This window comes from Thamnophis elegans, chromosome 5 (genome assembly GCF_009769535.1).
Source record: "Thamnophis elegans isolate rThaEle1 chromosome 5, rThaEle1.pri, whole genome shotgun sequence".
Taxonomy (NCBI): Eukaryota; Metazoa; Chordata; class Lepidosauria; order Squamata; family Colubridae; genus Thamnophis; species Thamnophis elegans.
In genome coordinates, this window is record NC_045545.1 from 32664705 (window position 1) to 32684773 (window position 20069).

The window sequence follows — 20069 nt, forward strand, 5'->3', positions numbered from 1 at the left end:
TGAGCGACTGCACAATCTAGCAGCAGGAGCCATGCTTGTAAAACGCGCCTCTGTGAGCAAGTTCAACTCTCCACTTTGCATCGCGGGAGCTGCCAAGAGCAGAACCATCAGAAGACTTAGAGGTCTCTTATTTCCCCATTAACCTGCAATATCTTTAACTAGCTAACGTTTAATATACATTTAAATTTGTACTGAAATATTTGTTTTACAAATTTTTTTATATATCAATATCTATTTTAGTTTAAATTAATATTTGCAGAGAATGATTCTCAAAGTATTCATACAGCTGTGGCTATGGAAAATGATAAGATGTTAAAATGTATTCCAAATAATTGTCCAGCAGGGCACTTTGCATCACGGGAGCCGCCAAATGCCTTTGCCGCAGACCCGGGTCTTGGCGGCTCCCCCCATGCAAAGTGTCCCGCCGGGCACTTTGCATCGCGGGAACTTCATCAGCCGCCGCTGCCACTTCCTCCACTGCCACCGCTTTCCCCTCTGCCCTGGCCGCTGCTTATGCCGCGTTCGGAGTGCTGCCCTTTCCAAAAGCCCTGCCAAAGCCCCAGCACTGTGTCCGCTATAGAGCGAGACACATCCTGCCTGTATGGCGGACACAGCGGCGGGGCTTCAGTGGGGCTTTTGGAAAGCCGCGCCAGGGCTTTGCCTCACCAGCCATAAAGCTTACCGCACGTCACTGTACTGAGAATAGTATCAATAAAGAAAAAAAATAGTGTGAAGAGAGACTTTTATAAGTGACCAAACAATCAAACAAACGAATGAATAAATAAATAACCCCATTCAACAGGGGATTCACCCATAATTGTTGAGGATAATAGATTCACTTCCTGAATATGGGTGGGAGAAATTGTATACATAAATGATATGATGAATGCATGTAAATTCTCCTTGTTTCATATATATTGGTGGAAATATGGTACATACTGCATTCTAGATTGTGGGACAAGGAATAGAAGGTGAAGATTTGTATTATGTGGTGACTTGCTCCTGATGGATCAGAGTTAACTTTTTTAGGCAGACGTTAGTCCAGTTGCATGTTAAACTGGTGTCAGATTTGATTGTTGTCTTTGTGGAAGTGATATCCACATTTCAGTTTTCTGTCTAGGAGAATGGTGTGGGCTAGGATAATTACCTCTATTGCACAATATTGAAAGAAATCCAAGCCGGCTTTTGGACTTGGATATACAGTGTTTAGCAAATGAAATCTGGCATCCATAGTACAGGCTTCAGGAGAGAATGAGATAATTTTAAAAGGATTTGTTGTATCAGCTGGGAATACTTTGATATTATGGAAAATAAGAAGAATCTGGGGAAGGTATAAAGGGAGAGTATTAAAAATATGAGCAACAATAGGCCATTTTTGAAAAAATGCTGTATTTGCCTCTCAGCTTTGTTCTAATCTCTGTCTTCTCTGTCACTTTCATTTCAAGTCTGTCAGACTTCCTTAGTAAACAAACATTAAGTTCAGCAAAAATGTCCTTCTAAGAGACAACATCTTAAAAGTAATATGAGGATTTTGTTTTAATTCCATCCATAACCTAAGGCTGTCTGCTTTGGTGGTTAGAATTGATTTCTGTTATGAAAATAATTTTCATAATTTTAAACATGTTAATCTTCCAATAGGGATCAATTAGATATATCTTGTTGGATTTTTGCCTCAGAATCTTATTCAGCAATAGATGCATCTTGATTCAATTTGTGCCAAATGGTGGGAAAGCATGATGTAAATATCTTGGTTTTTTTAAAGAATTCTTATGTAAAGTCAATTTATAGCTATCCTGTCTTGGCTTTCAATACCTTTCTTCTTTGAATAAGTCATACAGACAATTACTGTTTTCTCCATTGTTCTAAAGAATATCCCATGTTTTTCCTAACAATTGACAATTTACGTTACAAATGGGAATCAGCCATTGTTTCTTTGCCCTAGTGATCCTCTAGATTCTTCCTATCATAATACCTAATCTAACTGTTTGTTACATCATAGAATCCTCTATATGAAGACCAAAAGTAGATACATTTCATAATTTGGACATCAACCAACCTTTTCCTCTCTCTGCTACTTGAACACCACTGCCCATCTCCATACTTCTTTCCTGATGTTTTGGTACTATGTCCTCCAGACTGCCCATTTTTCTTGCCTACTTTTCCTGTACCCTTGTACTTTCTTTTTGAACAGTTTGTAACTCTTCCACTGCTGCGTTTTTTTAAAAGTAGTCCTGAAATGCAAACTGATTGCATGTTGGCAAAATAGAAGAATGACAAGGAAGTGGTGTATTACTGTTGTAGTGCCTTCGTTTACCGAATGCCCATAAACACGTCATCTGCTTGTTTCAATTGTTTATTATTTTATCAATATTTTTCTTTTAAAAATACAGCAATCTTGCCTAGTTTAGCCCACCACAATAGTATAGAGAATATCAAAAGCAAACTTTACAGGCCCCATTTTTAGTGTGTTTATTTAGGCAGAGACACTAAAGTTTCTGAAGCTCTTTTTTCTGGGTGTTTCTGAGATAAGCTATCTATTAGTTGTTTGTATTTAACATTCATTCAATTACTTTATCACACCATTACAGCTTTAAAGCAGGGAGACAGACAGCAGATTCAATAATGGAAGTCCAGAATACAAAATAACAGTGTTGGAAGGGACCTTAAAGGTCTTCTAATCCAACCACCTCCTCAAGCAGGATCCCCTGTGCCATTCTGGACAAATGGCTGTCCAATCTCTTATGGAAAACCTCCAGTGAGGGAGCATCCACAATTTCTGGAGGCAAGCCATTCCACTGATTAATTGTTTTCACTGTCAGGAAGTTTCTCCTTAGTTCGTAGGTTGCATCTCTCTTTGATAAATTTCCATCCATTACTTCATGTCCTGCCATCAAATATTTTGGTAAATGGATCAATCCCCTCTTCTCTATGACAGCTCCTCAAATATTGAAAGACTCCTATCATGTGTCCCCTACTCCTTCTGTTTGTTAGACTTAACATACCATTCATTGTATGCTTTAGCCTCCAAACTTCTAATCAACTTTGTTGCTCTTCTTTGCACTCTTTCTAGAGTCTCAACATCTTTTTTGCATGAAAAGAACCAGATGCAGTACTCCAAGAGCAGTCTTACCAGGACAGTATAAAGCAGTACTAGCACTTCACACGATAGTACTTCACCTGCATCAAGTCTCTTTGGGTTCAAAGTTTGAAACTTATCAGATGGCAATGGAACTACCACATTTACATATTTTATCATAACATAGTGTATCATGGTTTAACATCAGAGTTTAACATTACTTGACATCAGCAGTACGGGAACCTTCAGTAATCCAACCCTGAAAAATAGAATATTCCAGATCCATGTCACTATTTCTAATGAACAGAAATATACTCCAAAAATTGCAATTGTGGCAGAATTTATAATTAAAATTTACAACAGGAGTTTCTTAAATTTTGTGGGTTAATAACCACAGCCTTCAGAAAATATAACAAAGAAAAGGAAGAAACCAAAATGATGTGTTTCTGTGGAAACTAAGTTTTAATTCCTAAACAGAAAAGAAAATCAACAAATACATTCCTAACAAGATTACTATTGGCAATAAAAAGCCAAAAAAACAAATCCTAAGCCTACTTTAGGACACTGGCTTTGCAAAGTGTCTGAATAATGTATGAACTTTCAAATTCCTCAGAAAATCAATATTTGCTGGATGGAGCAAGTAGGATGGAATATACTGCTTTGGGAACTGTATTACCCAGAGACTAAATAAATGCAGATTCCAGCAGAACTGCTATTCTGTCCATATTCCTTGCATTGAAATATCTTACTATAGTCTGTAATTCTTGCTCCCTTCATCATGCTGTGAGGGCTCAGCATGCAGGGAGCTGGCCTTTTAAATAATTTCAGAAGGTGCGCTAGTTATTTATCTCTCTTTCTTGTTCCCACAATTGTGGGTCTACTAGCCGCTTCAGGGGAAGTGGGAAGCCATGTAACAAGGAAATTGTCATGAAATATAAAGTTATCAGTGAGGATTGGTTGTACTACTTTCAATAATGAAACTGTCTGAATATTGTTTAATGGGAAACATAAATAGGAGATTATAGTAGCCTTCAAGCCCTACATATGATTGTCCCTTTAAAATCTGTTTGGTGATTCTAGGAAAGTGTCTGGGCTAGACTAGACTTTGTTGTAGGGCTATAAATCTCTTCTAAAGGTTATAATTAATCCTAGAATTGTTCAAATTAACTTTAGAGCTTGCTCCATGTAGAAGTGATCCTTTAAACCAAGGATTTAACAGTTTATGGTGTTTTGTTCTCCTGGTTTTCTGTTTTGGAATCCCCTTCAGCTGCTTCCATTCCTTTTAAGCAGATTAGGTTTCTGTCATGACAACTCTTTTGGCTTGGAAATGGGAGGTCAGTTCCAGGTTTGTTTGTTGATCACTTCCTTAGCTTTGGAATAATTCACACATCTTTATGAATAAGGAAATGTTCTATTTGACTGGATTATCCATACTGCTTATAAATGCTCATGTGTATATAGTCCACACCTTCATAGATTCTGCTACATGTCATTGGGGGAGAGGAAGTGTTGATATAAAAATGTTTTAGAGAACTTTTTTCCCTGTACGCTGCTTGGAGAGTCCAAGCATGGGTTAAACTCAGCGAATCTGCCCAGGACTGAATTGAAACTTTAGCCACGCCTCTGGTGTTGCCTTGACTTGCCAGATTTTCAATTCAGTCAAAGCCTAGTGGATGCTTTTTAGTTTCTTCAGTCCTTTATAGATTGCTTAGACTCTCTAATTTTATTTTAATTAATTTTTTTCCTGCTAATTTTGGATTTTCCTTCCTTTTTCTTCCATTAGAGAGCAGGAGCGGTGAGAAGTACCTCTTATTTTTCCTATTTGTTTCCCTTTCTTCTCCTCCCTCACCATTCCTGGCTCCCACGGTGTCCTGGGCTCGCTCGGGCGCTGTGGAGGTCACAGGCAGCTGCCGGTGGAAGTGTGGAGTCGTAGCATTGACGCCCACGCAATCGCGCTGTTTTCCTCTCTCCTGTGTGATTGTTTTCCGGCAAGGGTTTTCGTCTGTGCTTGCTGTGGGAAGCCAGCTGCTGGTGTGGAGCCTTGACAGGTTTATTTATTACTTCCATCGGCCATTTTGGATCACTCTTTTTTGGTGCGGCTGCCATTTTGTTTCACGTTTTCCTGCGTTTTCTTGCCTGCCAGTGCCCCTTTCTGCCCTGCTCACAGCAGATCGCTGCGTCAGACTGCTTGTCCGGACCTCTGGTGGAGTCTTTGTTTGCGATTGCTTCCCTGCAGCTTGAGCTTTCCTTGGCCTCAGTGGTCAGGTTTGTGAATCCTTGATCTGCGCTGATGCTGGGAGTGATTGACTCACACACAATCTACTGCCCTCTGCTTATACCAGGTCCGTCTGGCTGCCGCCCTCAGTGCCTCCACCTCGGGATTGTTCCAGGGTCGCTAGGGTGGTGAGTGAAGAGCACCTGGTCATCTTTCAGTCACCCAGATTGCCAAATGGCAGAGCAGGGCCCTGGGGATTGTAGCAATAGCAATAGCAATAGCAGTAGACTTATATACCGCTTCATAGGCCTTTCAGGCCTCTCTAAGCGGTTTACAGAGAGTCAGCATATTGCCCCCAACAATCTAGGTCCTCATTTTACCCACCTCGGAAGGATGGAAGGCTGAGTCAACCCTGAGCCGGTGAGATTTGAACCGCTGAACTGCTGATCTAGCAGTAGCCTGCAGTGCTGCATTTAACCACTGCGCCACCTTGGCTCTTGTAGCCAGCCAAGCCCCTCTACCAGCAGGGTTCTTCTTAGGCAGGCTAGCAAGGCGGCCAGGGAGGCCCTAAAGACAAACAAGCCTTACACCAGGCAGGATAAGCAGCTGGGGCCAGGCCTTGATAAGGATGCCCTTTGGCGCAAAAGGGCCTTGGAAAAACAATTCCTCAAGGCCCAGCAGCAGGCCCAGGCTTCCAATCGGTCCCCTCCCAGGGATTCATCACCAGAGGCCAGACCAGGGCAAAGGCCTCCCATCTCTGATAGTGAGGGGGAAAGGCAGGAATTCTGCCCTCAGGCCTCGCTAGCTATGGCAGCTTCCCCAGGCTTTGCATCCCAGGTATCCGAGGGAATGCTTGACGTCCGCCGCACTCTACACAAGTACATCAAGCGCATGGCAGCTTTTAGACGTTCTGAGTCACTTTTTGTCTCATTTCAACCTGCATCCCAAGGTCGCAAAGTCTCTTCGTCTACCATAGGACTTTGGCTGCGGGTATTGTTGTGTATTGAAGAAAGTCCTCGCTGTTACGAATGACAGCTCGGAAGCAGCCAGGCGCGTCTTAGCCAATCAGACGCGCCTGTCAGTTGCCGAGCTGTCATCCGCGCGAGCTGTAACACGAGCCAGGTGCTTGCAGTATAAAAGGCAAGCCGTTTAAACAGTTAACTGTCTTGTTTGAGCAACAACCTTGCTGATTGCTATATTGTTTCAGCTGTTCCTGCAGCCGCCTAGCCGGCTTTCATTTAATACATTGTTGCGAGTTTTGTTACACTCCTTCAGCTACTGAATAAAGGTTACAGTGTTTTAAAGGACCTGCTTGGTTTTTTCAGTTATAATACTGGCGACGAAGACTGGGGACCTGTAACCTGAAGAAAATCAACTGCAATTTTCTTCTCTCAGTTGTTTAGAGTTCTCCTCACCGTCATGGCTGGTATGCCTACTTTTGCACCTTTTGGAGTCGGAGGTGAGACTTGGGAAGCATTCCTGGAAAGGTTTGAGTGCTTTCTGATCGCAAATAACCGCCAGGGTTATTCTCAAGCGCGAAAGTGCGGATTTTTTCTTACAGCTTGCGGTCCGGAAATGTTTGCCACCGCAAGGTCTTTTGCCGCCCCAAGAGCGGTTTATGACCTCTCCTGGCAAGAGCTCACAGATGGGCTTCAGGCTTACTATGCCCCTACCCCCTCCCAAATAGCAAGACGTTTTGCTTACCGCAGGCGCGTCCAAAAGCCTGCAGAGAATGTCAACCAGTTTTTGCAAGCTTTAAGAGTTGCTGCAGCACAGTGCGATTTTCCTGACTTAGAGGCTAATCTTGCAGAACAATTTGTCTGTGGATTAAAAGACATTTTCCTCAGACGCCGGCTTTTGGGCAAGCCTAAAGTCACGTTAGTTTATGCCATAGATGAGGCTCTCGCTGCGGAGTTGGCAGATTCGTCATCCAGCGAGATAGAACGTTACCTCGCGCAGATGACAGTTGCTGGCAGTTTACCAACGGGTCAAGCCTCAACTGCCTTGGTTCCTCCTCCACTACAACAGCCAACGTACATCACCAATTTAATTGATGAGCTTGCCCCTCTTCCAGACTATTTACTTAATTTACAGGTGGACAGGATTGGGGCACAGCCCCGCAGACAGCAACCGCGTCAGCAGCAGTCTATCAGCCGTCCACTTTCTAATTCAAATGCCTGTTTTAGCTGCGGTGGTCCGCATGCCAGGGCTTCCTGCCCCTTTAAGGCTGCAGAGTGCCGCCGTTGCGGAAAAAAAGGACATTTGGCCAAAGTTTGTAGAGCTGCTCAGCCTGCTACAGCTGCATCGTCTGCTCCTCCACCTCCTTATGGGACAGCTGCTTCAAACAGAAGTCCTCAGCCCCGCGCGTCTGCTCAGCGACAGGATAATTGCTTCAACGTCAAGCAAGCTGGCCTGCTGCTTCCTGATGTCTCCATCAATTCTTCCTCAGAGGGTATGAACACGATAATTGTCACTCCATTGATCGAAGGTCAACCTTGCAACATGGAAGTAGACTCTGGAGCTTCCAAATCCTTGTTATCTTGGGACAAATTTTCTCTTTTGTGCCCCCATGTTAAACGCTGTCACCTTTCTCCTCCTGACTCTATCTTAAAGGACTATCAGGGGTCTAGCATTTCTATTGTTGGTTCCTATAATGTCAGAGTTTCTTATGGGCAGCATTGTACAACTTTGCCTGTTTTAATTGTGCTTAAGCCCTTGCCATCCATTCTAGGTTTGGATTGGTTCAGCCCACTGGGTCTCTCAATACATGGAATTCATTCCATGACAAACACTTCTGCTGATGTGGCATTAGTTTTGTCAGATTACGCTGACATTTTTGATGGCCAGCTGGGCCGGTACAAGGGTAACCCTATCTCTCTCAACTTGGATCCCCAGGTTGCTCCCATCAGACTGAAGGCCCGCAGGGTGCCTTTTGCTTTAAGGCCCAAGGTTGAAGCCGAGCTCGACAAGCTCGTGGCACAAGGCATACTGGAGCCAGTCGACCATTCACCGTGGGAGACCCCAATTGTCATTCCAGTGAAGCCCGACGGCTCCATTAGGGTCTGTGCCGACTACAAATCCACCATCAACCTCGCCTTGCAAGCAAACCCATATCCAGTCCCTGTTGTACAACATCTGCTCCATTCCCTGGGGCAGGGTTGTATTTTTGCCAAACTGGATATGGCGCAAGCCTACCAGCAGCTTCCTGTGGATGACGATGCGGCGGCTGCCCAAACCATCGTCACCCACCGGGGGGCTTTCCGTTGTCGCCACCTACAATTTGGCGTATCCGTTGCCCCGGGGATTTTCCAGAGTCTCATGGAGCGGTTGCTCCATGGGCTTCCAGGAGTGGTACCATATTTTGATGACGTCCTGATCGCTGCAAACAGCCGATCAGACCTCATCAAAGTTCTAAGGAAAGTCCTCGACCGTTTCAGGGGCGCGGGACTTAAATTGAAACGCAGCAAGTGTTTCTTTGCTGTTCCCCAAGTGGAATTTCTGGGCTTCACAATTGACGCCCAGGGAATTCACCCTACCCCTTCAAAATTGGCAGCTATCAGGGACGCACCTGCTCCAACTTCCAAGGCGCAGCTACAATCGTTCCTGGGGCTTTTAAATTTTTATGCACCTTTCATTCCACACAAGGCATCACTGGCCGAGCCCCTGCATCGGTTGCTGGACCGATCAGCGCCTTGGCAATGGGGCAGCCGCGAAGCACAAGCGTTCGCAGCTGTCAAATCCCTGCTGACGTCAGATGCAGTCTTAGTCCAATACAGTGACAAGATGCCTCTGACTCTAGCATGTGATGCCTCGCCCGTGGGTTTGGGAGCCATTCTGAGCCATGTCCTGCCCAATGGTTCAGAAGCTCCCATAGCTTTTTACTCCCGGACACTGTCATCAGCAGAAAGGAATTACAGCCAAATTGACAAGGAGGCTTTGGGCCGGCTAAACCGTGGTGACTGGCAGGCTAGGGTGGATGCTTACTTATTGGCACAGCATTCCACACCTTGCCCTCTGACACAGAAGAGCCCCGCGGAGATGTTGATGGGCAGGCGCCTGCGGACCACCCTGGATAGATTGCATCCCGTCTATTCAGGAATTCAGTCTGGCAACCTGGGGCCTCCAACCCCATCCCGTTCTTTCCAACTGGGGGATCTAGTTTGGGCTAGAAATTATGGAGGGGACTTGAGATGGGTTCCAGCAGTTATATCACAAATAACAGGACCCGTTTCCTATAGGGTTGACTTATCCGATGGATCCTCATGGCGAAGACACCTGGATCAATTGAGGAAACGGAAGACAGTATAATAGGTATGCATTTCCCTAGCTTATGTCCTGCAATCCAGACCAGTGCCCCACCATATCACTGCACATTCTACACGGAGTGCAGCTACCACCGCAGCCTGGGCGACCCAGACACCAATAGAAGAGATTTGCAGGGCAGCTATTTGGACTTTCTTATCTCTGTTCGTTCGGAACTATAAATTAGACAAATTTGCTTCTGCAGAGGGGCATTTGGGAGGCGAGTCCTACAAGGGATTCACACCAGAGGAGAGACCCTGGACTCTTCAGCTTCCCGCCCTAATGACATTTAGCTTGGGTATGTCCCATGCTTGGACTCTCCAAGCAGCGTACAGGAAAATGACCATTGGCTTACCTGAAGGGTCATTTTCTGTACGTTGCTAGGAGAGTCCAACCCCACCCTGGGGTCTTTCTCTGCTGTCAATTACTATTCTGGACCTTTTTATGGACTTACTTGGACTACCTTTCAACGTGCACAGATCCACGCCTTCATTGAAAATCTGGCAAGTCAAGGCAATATCAGAGGTTTGGCTAAAGTTTCAATTTAGTCCTGGACAAATTGGCTGAGTTCAACCCATGCTTGGATTCTCCTCGCAGCGTACAGAAAACGACCCTTCAGGTAAGCCAACGGTCATTCTCACATAAAGGTAGTCCTCAACTTATAACAGTTCATTTAGTGACCATTCAAAGCTATAACAGCAGTAAAAAAAAGTGACTTATGACCATTTTTCATACATGATTGTTGCAGCATTCCCGTAATTAAAATTCAGATGTTTGGCAACAACTGACTCATATTTATGATGGTTGCGGTGTCTTGGAGTCATGTAATAATCTTTTATGACCTTCTGACATAAGTTAGGGAAGCCAGATTCACTTAACAACAGTTATTAATTTAAGAACTGTTTAAGTGATTCACTTAACTGTGGCAAGAACGGTCATAGAATGGGGAAAAATCACTTAACTGTCTCACTTAATAATATAAATTTTGGGCTCAATTGTGGTCGTAACTTGAGGACTAATTCTACCAACTAATTCTACTGTATCTTGTTTTTGTCTTGTTTGTTTTTTGTATCTCCCCCTTCCCCACTTGTTTGTTAGCCGCCCTGAGTCCTTCGGGAATAGGGCGGCATACAAGTATAATAAACATACAAACATACAAACATACCAAACTTTACCAAATGCTGAGCCGGATTTCCTCCTCGCAGACTTATCTTGCTAGAAATGTCAAAAGAATAATGTTGGTCTTAGTCATTTTTTATTTTTGACATAATGAACAAAATTACTAGCCTAAGTAGAATAACACCACATAAACAATGAAAAATGGAATTCTAACAGATAATATTGTGAAACATTTCTATGTTAAAAAGTTCTGTTAATTTCAGAGAGTGGCAGGACAATCTTAGTTCTATTTTGCTCTTTTGCCATTCATAAACCTTTGCATGTTTCTAGATAACATTCCTTTTCGGATATTATGTGCCATGTTAATGAAAGAGAGTGAGTGGGAGGAAAGGAATGTACGGGTGTTATTATTTTTGTTTTTAAACCTCTCTTATTTTCTCACAGCTGTTTTCATCTTTTTTGACTGCTGTTTTCATCTTTTCTTAATTTCATTAAGTAAAAATATCAAAAGATATGTTCTTTGTACAATGTGTGTTATCAGAAAAATATATAAGGATCTCTAATGAAATGTGAATTTATTTTGGGGACTATGTCCATTGCAAATAAACATGAACAAATAGATCTAGGTGCGAAGAATCAGGACCAACATAAAGTTTCAGTTAAGATTTATTGCTGAATCCTATTCATAAGAATCTAGTCAACTAATAGTGCTCAATTGGCACTAGATAAGAGTTAATAAAATTTAAGGGAGATGGACTTGGATCACTTCTGGGAACATAATGACTCCAGATGAGTCATTTTGCTAGATCAGGTTATAAAGTCTGTTCGGTGAACAGTCTTTCTCCCAAAGTGATCAAACAGGAGCAATGATTCACCCTCAGTGTAGGTGTAACAACTTGAATTCAGAGCTGATAAAGTGATGAAAACTGGAAAATATTGATTGGAAGGCGACTCATAAAAGAGAATGAGTTGCTTAAATTCAAACCTGTATTACAAAATTTGCAATACTCTAATTGGCCCAGGTGAATGCAGGGGGGGTGAGTAGATTTCTGGACACTCCCACAAAGTTATGATAATCAAAGAAGGTGAATTTGTGAGTTGATACTTGTATACCTATAGATACTTTCCCACAACGTTTGTATTAATTAAATAAGAACTGTAGTTAAATATGAAGAATGCATCCAAATACATAGACCTGGAATATTGGAACAGTAGTTCCATTTTTTCCTTCTCCTCTTTTCCCACTGAATGGGTAGAGCGGTGCATGACAGACATAGATAGGCAAGCATATACTATTCCGAATCATCCTGTAGGGAAAGATTCGAAGAGCGCAGATGTGCGGTCTCAAGCAAAACAAAGTTCTGAGGTCAAAGAGCATCACTGTGGGATCCAAGCCCTGGGAGACCTGTCTAGTCAAAGGAGCAGAGCCCAAAATTAACTGCATTTTGTTTATACCCATGTCATAAACTCCTTAGTCAGAAAAACAAATTTTGATTAGACTCTAAACAAGCAATTCTCCTTGCTACAAAGCAGGTTTATATCATTTGTGCCAAAGCAAGAGTTTCAGTAATACTTGGAATAAATGAAGAATCATGGTACTTCCTTTCTTGTATTTTACTTTAGAAATTATTTTAATTCACCTAATTTTATTTTATTTGGGAATAGGGTTAGACATACACACTTCTCAAATGTTTCATTGGGTTTCTCGTTCTCTGTTAATGGTCAGCATGCTTTTTTTTAACATCTTCATAGTTCTCCATTTAAATTCTTGTTATACAATACTATGCAATACTCAGGTATGTTCTGCTACCTTGATTCATAGGAGGAAACATTTATGAATATGAAACCTTAATATTTTCCATGACCACCCTGAGTGACTTAATGAATGTCAACAGAACCTCTCCCTTAACATTCTGCCCCTCAGAGTTATTGATCCTAATGATGGATGAAACACCACTGAATATTTTGCCAATTTGGAAAAAGCATGACTTTACTGTCAAGACAAATGTCTGTGAATCAGTTATACCAGTTTGCATGCACACAGAAGCTCTTGATGATATTCTTGTGTATGCCACTATGTATTGGGTTGCTAGTATAGGTTAGGTTAGGTTTATTTAGCTTGTATGCCGCCCTACTCCTGAGAGACTCAGGGCGTCTAACAATAAGAAGGGAAGGGGGTACAAAAATAAAAACAACAATTAAAAATTCAGCAACAGTCATAATATCGAATGGGGCTGGATAATTCAACAGCCCCAGGCCTGCCGGAACAGCCAGATCTTAGTTGCTTTGCGGAAGGCCGGAAGGGTAGTAAGGGTCCGGATCTCAATGGGGAGGTCGTTCCATAGGGCCGGAGCAGCCACAGAGAAGGCCCTCCCCCAGGGAGTCGCCAGCCGACATTGGCCGGTAGATGGAATCCGGAGGAGGCCTAGTCTGTGGGATCTAATAGGTCTTTGGGAGGTGACTGGCAGGAGGCGGTCTCTCAGGTACCCAGGTCCGATACCATGTAGGGCTTTAAAAGTAATGACTAGCACCTTGAAGCGTGTCTGGAGACCAATGAGAAGCCAGTGCAGCTCGCGGAGGATAGGTGTAATGTGAGCCGGAGTCTCACAATCACTTGCGCGGCTGCATTCTGGACTAGCTGAAGTCTTCGAACACTCTTCAAGGGCAGCCCCATGTAGAGCGCGTTACAGTAATCCAATCTTGAGGTGACGAGGGTGTGAGTGACTATCCGAAGGGCCTCCCGGTCCAGATAGGGTCGCAATTGGTGCACCAGGCGAACCTGGGCAAAGGTCCCCCTGGTCACAGCCGACAGATGATGTTCTAGAGTCAGCTGCGGATCCAGGAGGACTCCCAAATTGTGAGCCCTCCTTGAGGGGCGTATAATTTCACCCCCCAGGCTGAGAGATGGGATAGCTGGACCATCCTTGGGAGGAAGCATCAATAGCCACTCGGTCTTGTCGGGATTGAGCGCAAGCTTGTTCGTTCCCATCCAGACCCTGACAGTCTCCAGGCACTGGCACATCACTTCTACTGCTTCACTGAGTTGGCACGGGGCGGACAGATACAGCTGTGTATCGTCCACATATTGATGATATTTAATCCCGTGCCGGCGTATGATCTCACCCAGCGGTTTCATGTAGATGTTAAATAGGAGGGGGGACAGGACCGAACCCTGTGCCACCCCAGGGGGCCTAGGGGTCGATCTCTGCCCTCCGATCAGCACCGACTGCGACTTGTCCGAGAGGTAGGAGGAGAACCACCGAAAAACGGTGCCTCCCACTCCCACCTCCCACAACTGTCGCAGAAGGATACCATGGTCGATGGTATCGTAGGCCGCTGAGAGGTCAAGAAGCACAAAGATAGAGAAGTGACCCCTATCCCTGGCTCGCCAGAGATCATCGATCAGCGCGACCAAAGCAGTTTCCGTGCTGTAACCAGGCCTGAAACCGGACTGAAAGGAATCCAGATAATCGGTTTCATCCAAGGACCGTCGGAGTTGAAAGGCCACCACTTTCTCAACAACCTTCCCTACAAAGGGGAGGTTGGAGACTGGACGATAGTTACTCAAAATGGCTGGATTCAGAGAAGGTTTCTTCAGGAGGGGTCTCACCACCGTATCCTTTAGGAGGTGCGGGAAGGACCCCTCCCGGAGAGAGGTGTTAACTATCGTCTGGATCCAGCCACGTGTCACCTCCCTGCTGGTCGAGACCAGCCAGGAGGGACATGGGTCCAGTATACAGGTGGAGGCACTCACTGCTCCCATGGCCTTGTCCACTTCCTCAGGAGCGACAAGACCTTCCCCCAGTACCTTGGCTGGTACTGTGCAATTGGAGTCCAGATCTGTCTGAATCCGAGCGACTTTATCCGTTAGAAACGGAACAAATTCCTCAGTTCTACCTTGTAAAGGGTCGTCCGCATCCCTCCCTTTCAAGAGGGAGCGGGCTATTCTAAACAAGGCGGCTGGGCGCAATTCAGCGGATGCAATAAGAGAGGCAAAATGCACACATTTCGCTGCCTGAATTGCCATGAGATAGGTCCTGATAAAGGCTCTCATCAGTGCTCAGTCTGACTCGAAGTTACTGGCCCTCCAGCGGCGCTCTAGGCATCTCTTTTGGCGCTTCATCTCTCGGAGTTCCTCGGTGAACCAAGGAGCTCTCCTGGATCCACTACCTCGGAGAGGCCGTAAAGGTGCAATCCGGCTTAGGGCCCCCGCCGCCGCTGTATTCCAAGCAGCGACTAAGGACTCCACCGGATTGTGGACGAGAGCGTCAGGTATTTCTCCAAGCGCCGTCTGAAATCCCATAGGGTCCATCAGGCGTCTGGGGTGGATCCCCCCTACAGTGGGGGATTGGCCTCTGAAAGTCAAGCCTCAGTCGGAAGTGATCAGACCATGACAAGGGGAGAGATCTTAATGCCCCTCAAATCTGGATCACGTCTCCACTGCTCCGAGAGGAATACGAGGTCAAGCGTGTGACCCGCTGAGTGAGTTGGACCCCGGATTACTTGGGTCAAGTCCATGGCTGTCATGGAAGCCATGAACTCCTGTGCCCCATCAGAGCGTTCACTGAGCGAAGGTTGAAATCCCCCTGGGGAACTCTACCGCTAGCTCGGCTACTGACTCGAGGAGCGAGGGGAGGGCTGTTGCAACGTTGTTGGGAGGAAGGTACGTTAACAACAAGCCAACTTGACCCTCTAGGTCCAACTTCACCAACAAGGATTCACACCCGACAAACTCTGGAGCAGGGATCCTATGAGGAGCTAATGACCTTCGGATGATGACAGCCACTCCCCCACCCCTTGACTGGGGTCGCAGCTGATGAAGCACCTGAAACCCTTCTGGCACATTTCAGTGAGGGGGACTCCTCCCTCTGGTCCCAGCCAGGTTTCAGTAATACATGCCAGGTCTGCCCCCTCATCTAATATTAGGTCCCAGACGAGGGGAGCCTTGTGAACCACAGACCTGGCATTTAGCAACAACAGCCTGAGACCAGGGCCCTGACCACTCTCGCCATCTGGTCCTGGAGTGGAACTAACAGGGCCGGAAGGAGGGATTGCTGTGACGTAGCGGACCCTCCTTCCCCGGTAATGGCTAGCCCTGATGTTCCCGCCATACCTGCCCCTCCCCATCATGACCCTAATGTTCCGGCCCACTCACGTACCCATAGACCCCATTTTCCCTCCCATAGCCTCCGCTCTCTCCGGCAGGCCATTTATTTCAACCATTCTAGGACGGGAGATAGGCCTGGGTCCCCTACCACTTCTGCAATAGCACTCAGTGGAGGAGGCACCCGGCTGTTCTCCCAGTCCTCTCATACATACACAGTCACTCACTCATGCACTCCCCACAATAGTCAGTTAAAAAGTACAATACAATAGCTAATATAAATTAAATAAAAGTGGGCACAGACATCGACAATCATATCATACACACCTCATCCATAAAAAGTGCACAGATCTTAAATCCACTCAATGGGTTTGTGCAAATATGGAGTGAAAAACACTCCTCCACTCAGTAGCAAATGGGCGCCGTTCTGGAGACCGCCGAGCGGTTGAGTGCAGTTTTTAAATAGATAAAAGTTCGTAGTAATATAAGAGAAGAGTGTCTTTACGCTCGGAAAGTTTTTCTCTGCGGTATCCAATAAGAAATACAAAGTTCTGCGGTTCAAAGCGGATGGGGGGGCTGACGGCGGAGGGGAGGGGGGCAAACTCCCAACCCAGATCCTCTTTGTCCTCTGCTTTCCCTTTCTGCGAAGATTGTAAACACAGGGAGGTCTGCAGAACTCTCGGCAGAGACGGAGGCCTAAGGGCTCCATAGCCAAACCGCAACAGCTGAGGTGGTGAGGGAGAATCCCTGTGTCCGCGTTGCTAAATTAAGGGTTTCCAGCGATGGGAAGGCAACAAGTGGATTTAATCTCACGTGTCCAGATGTTTCCAAAATGATGGTCTCAGAGGCGAGGCAAAGTGGGGGTGGTCAAACTGGGAGACAGTCAGGGGGCAGTGTCATCTAGAAAGCACGCCTGAAGTGAATCACGGATGGCAACAGCAATAGCAGCTAGAGTCGGGAGGGCCAGCCTCAGAGCTGGAGTCTCAGCAATCAATCCGCAGCAATGGTGGTTAAAGTCCGGATCAGAAAAGCCGTGATGAACAAGGGTGTGTGTGTATGCTTGGATTAGTGCTTGACTCACCAACCCCCCCTGCCAGCCAGCGGCATGGCTCAACGGCATCTCGGCAAAAATCAGGCCGTAACAATCTGAGTTCAAATAAAGTTTAAGCTGAAAATGCTGTCAGTTTGAAATTTACTGTCTGCGGAAAAGAGAGGGGGGAGCGCCGTACAAGCTGCACACCACCGCCCAACTCCGCCAGAACAGTCTAAGCCACCAGCATAGTGTCCTACTAGGCAGACACCAAACCCTGAGGCAGGACGCCACTCCACGACGAAAAACCGCCGTTCGTGCGGAGTAGGGGGGGGCGCTGCCTAAGGGCCGTCCGGCGAATGATGGGCATCCAGTGTGACAGTATTCAGTATCTCACTGACCTCAATAAGAATGCCAATGTATACATTATGAAGCTGGTAATGGCTTCATAGTGAGGAGAAATATAATTCTAGCAAGAGGAGATAGTTTCATAGCAATAGAACAAACCTTGGTCAAAGTATGCATTCCTTTTTATGGAGTTCTGCAGTGTCACTGATGAATTTGTTATAATTTCCTGTAGTGGCATATAGTATGAGATTTACAACGCTACAATCTTCTGGAAAGAAGTAAGTAAGTAAGTAAAGTAGGTAGGTAGGTATTTGTGTAATGCATTGTATTGGTTTACACTAGATTATCACTGACTGATATACTCAGTTACTTTCATTATAAATAAATATGGTGAGAATTTGTTTTCTATTCATGAGGAAAAAGAATAATACAGTACTTACCGTATTTTTTGAAGTATAAGATGCACCCTTTCCCCCCCCTCCAAAAAAAGAGAATCTGGGTATGTCTTAAAATCCAAAGGTAGGCCTGCCCACCCACTGGCTCCTATTCGCAAGCATCCCGGAAAAAAAGCCATGCTTTTCGGGCAGTGGTTTTCGGCAGGTTCCAAGCATGGCTTTCTTTCCCAGTTACTCAGAGATTTTGGTTTACGGTGGCGCTGCTTTATGCCATCCCCCTCCTCCTCCTCCTCTTCTTCCCACTGCTGCAAGTGACAGGTGCCTCAGAGACTCACTGGGAAGGTCAGGGGAGACAATGTCACTGCTACCACCGCTGCCACTGCCTAAGCCTTCCGGGGAGCCGAGTGGGAGCCCAGACAAGACCGAGTGGCGATTGATGCTCCCTGCCAAAGATGGTCCAGCTATTCCATCTCTCAGCCTGGGGGGTGAAATTATACGCCCCTCAGAGAGGGCTCGCAATTTGGGAGTCCTCCTGGATCCGCAGCTGACTCTACAACATCATCTGTCGGCTGTGACCAGGGGGGCCTTTGCCCAGGTTCGCCTGGTGCACCAATTGCGGCCCTATCTGGACCGGGAGGCCCTTCGGATAGTCACTCATGCCCTCGTCACCTCAAGACTGGACTACTGTAACGTGCTCTACATGGGGCTGCCCTTGAAGAGTGTTCGAAGACTTCAGAAAGTCCAGAATGCAGCCGCGCGAGCGATTGTGGGTGCACCTCGGTACACCCACGTTACACCTATCCTCCGCGAGCTGCACTGGCTGCCCATTGGTCTCCGGACATGCTTCAAGGACACGCTTCAAGGTGCTAGTCGTTACTTTTAAAGCCCTACATGGTATCGGACCTAGTTACTTGAGAGACCACCTCCTGCCAGTTACCTCCCAAAGACCTATTAGATCCCACAGACTAGGCCTCCTCTGAATTCCTTCAGACCTTCCGCGTAGCCCTTAAAACCTGGCTGTCCCGACAGGCCTGGGGCTAAAGACTTCAACCCCACCCGAATAGTACGACTGTTGTGTTTTTTAACGATGTATTGTCTTTATGTGTATAACTTGTTTTGTACTTCCCCTCCCCTTGAATTGTGAGCCGCCCTGAGTCCCCCCAGGGAAAAGGGTGGCATACAAATAAAGTTAAAATCATTAAAATCAAATCATTAAAAATTCCATCTGCCGGCCAATGTCGGCTGGCGACTCCCTGGGGGAGGGCCTTCTCTGTGGCTGCTCCGGCCTTATGGAAAGATCTCCCCGCTGAGATCCGGACCCTTACTACCCTTCCTGCCTTCCACAAAGCAACTAAGACCTGGCTGTTCCAGCAGGCCTGGGGCTGTTGAATTATCCAGTCCCATCAGGTGTTACGACTGTTATTGAATTTTAAATTGTTGTTTTTTATTTTTTTTTGTACCCCCTACCCTTCCCTTCTTATTGTTAGCCGCCCTGAGTCTTCCGGGAATAGGGCGGCATACAAGCCAAATAAATCTAATCTAATCTAATATATCTCCTTTCCAACCATTGCCGCCTATTTGCCCGATTCCCTGATGCAATTCGCGAAGCCACTTGCCCTCATGAAAATGTGGTGAGGGGCAGTTTCGGTATGCGGAGATCGAAAAAGTGATTCTTATTTTTGGCAATCTTTGTCACCTGGAACGGCATTTTTCGGGCAGTTAGCCACTTTTTTGGCCTCTTTCCAAATCAGTGTGGAAAGCATTTTGGGATGGCCGCACTGTGATCCCCTCTCTGAATCCCAAAACGGGGCATACAGCCAGAGCTGCCAGCTGAAAATGTTTTCCTCCCCCAGTTCCCCGTTGCACATTGCAGAGCTGCACACCCTCCTCCTCCTCTTCCGCAGACTCACATCTTTCCTTCTGTGTCAGGAGCAGAAGTTGACTGCTCTCCGCCTGGGTCATCTGGAAAAGGGGCAGGCACAGCTGCTAGCTGCCTTACCTTACACCTCCTTTGCCAACCGAGTCCCGACCTCCATGCTTACCCGGGCTGTTTGCGGAACCAGGCTCTGACTGAGGCAGCAAAGTCACAGGGGGCTTGCAGGGAAGCCCGCCGTGTTTCTAAGATGGCAGCGTCAGGAGGATTGAAGTTCTGCGTCTCTATCGGGCCTTGCTGAGAGAAAGCCAGGCTTTCAATGCCTAGGGCTATAGGTGGGAAGATGGGGGCGTCTCGGGAGCGAAGCCTTCAGTGCCAAGTCCCTCTTCTGCTCCCATGAAAATCAGCCCCCACCCCAACCACTCCAGTTCTGTGTGTAGGGTGATAGGGTTTGTTTTAAATGGTTAAAAAGATCTGTGCTGCTTGTTATCAAAATCCGAGTGGAAGTACCGCTTATCCTGATGCTGGTAGGCAGAGGCAGAATTCTTTTTTTCTTGTCCCCCCCCCCAAAAAAAAATTAAGGTGCATTTTATACTCCAGTGTGTCT

At 46.1% G+C, this 20069-nt stretch overlaps 1 protein-coding gene across 1 annotated transcript in view; it reads left to right on the plus strand.

Annotated features, from left to right (window-relative positions):
• The window catches only part of GLIS1 (GLIS family zinc finger 1), a 300120-nt gene that overhangs the window by 67182 nt on the left and 212869 nt on the right, over nucleotides 1-20069 (plus strand).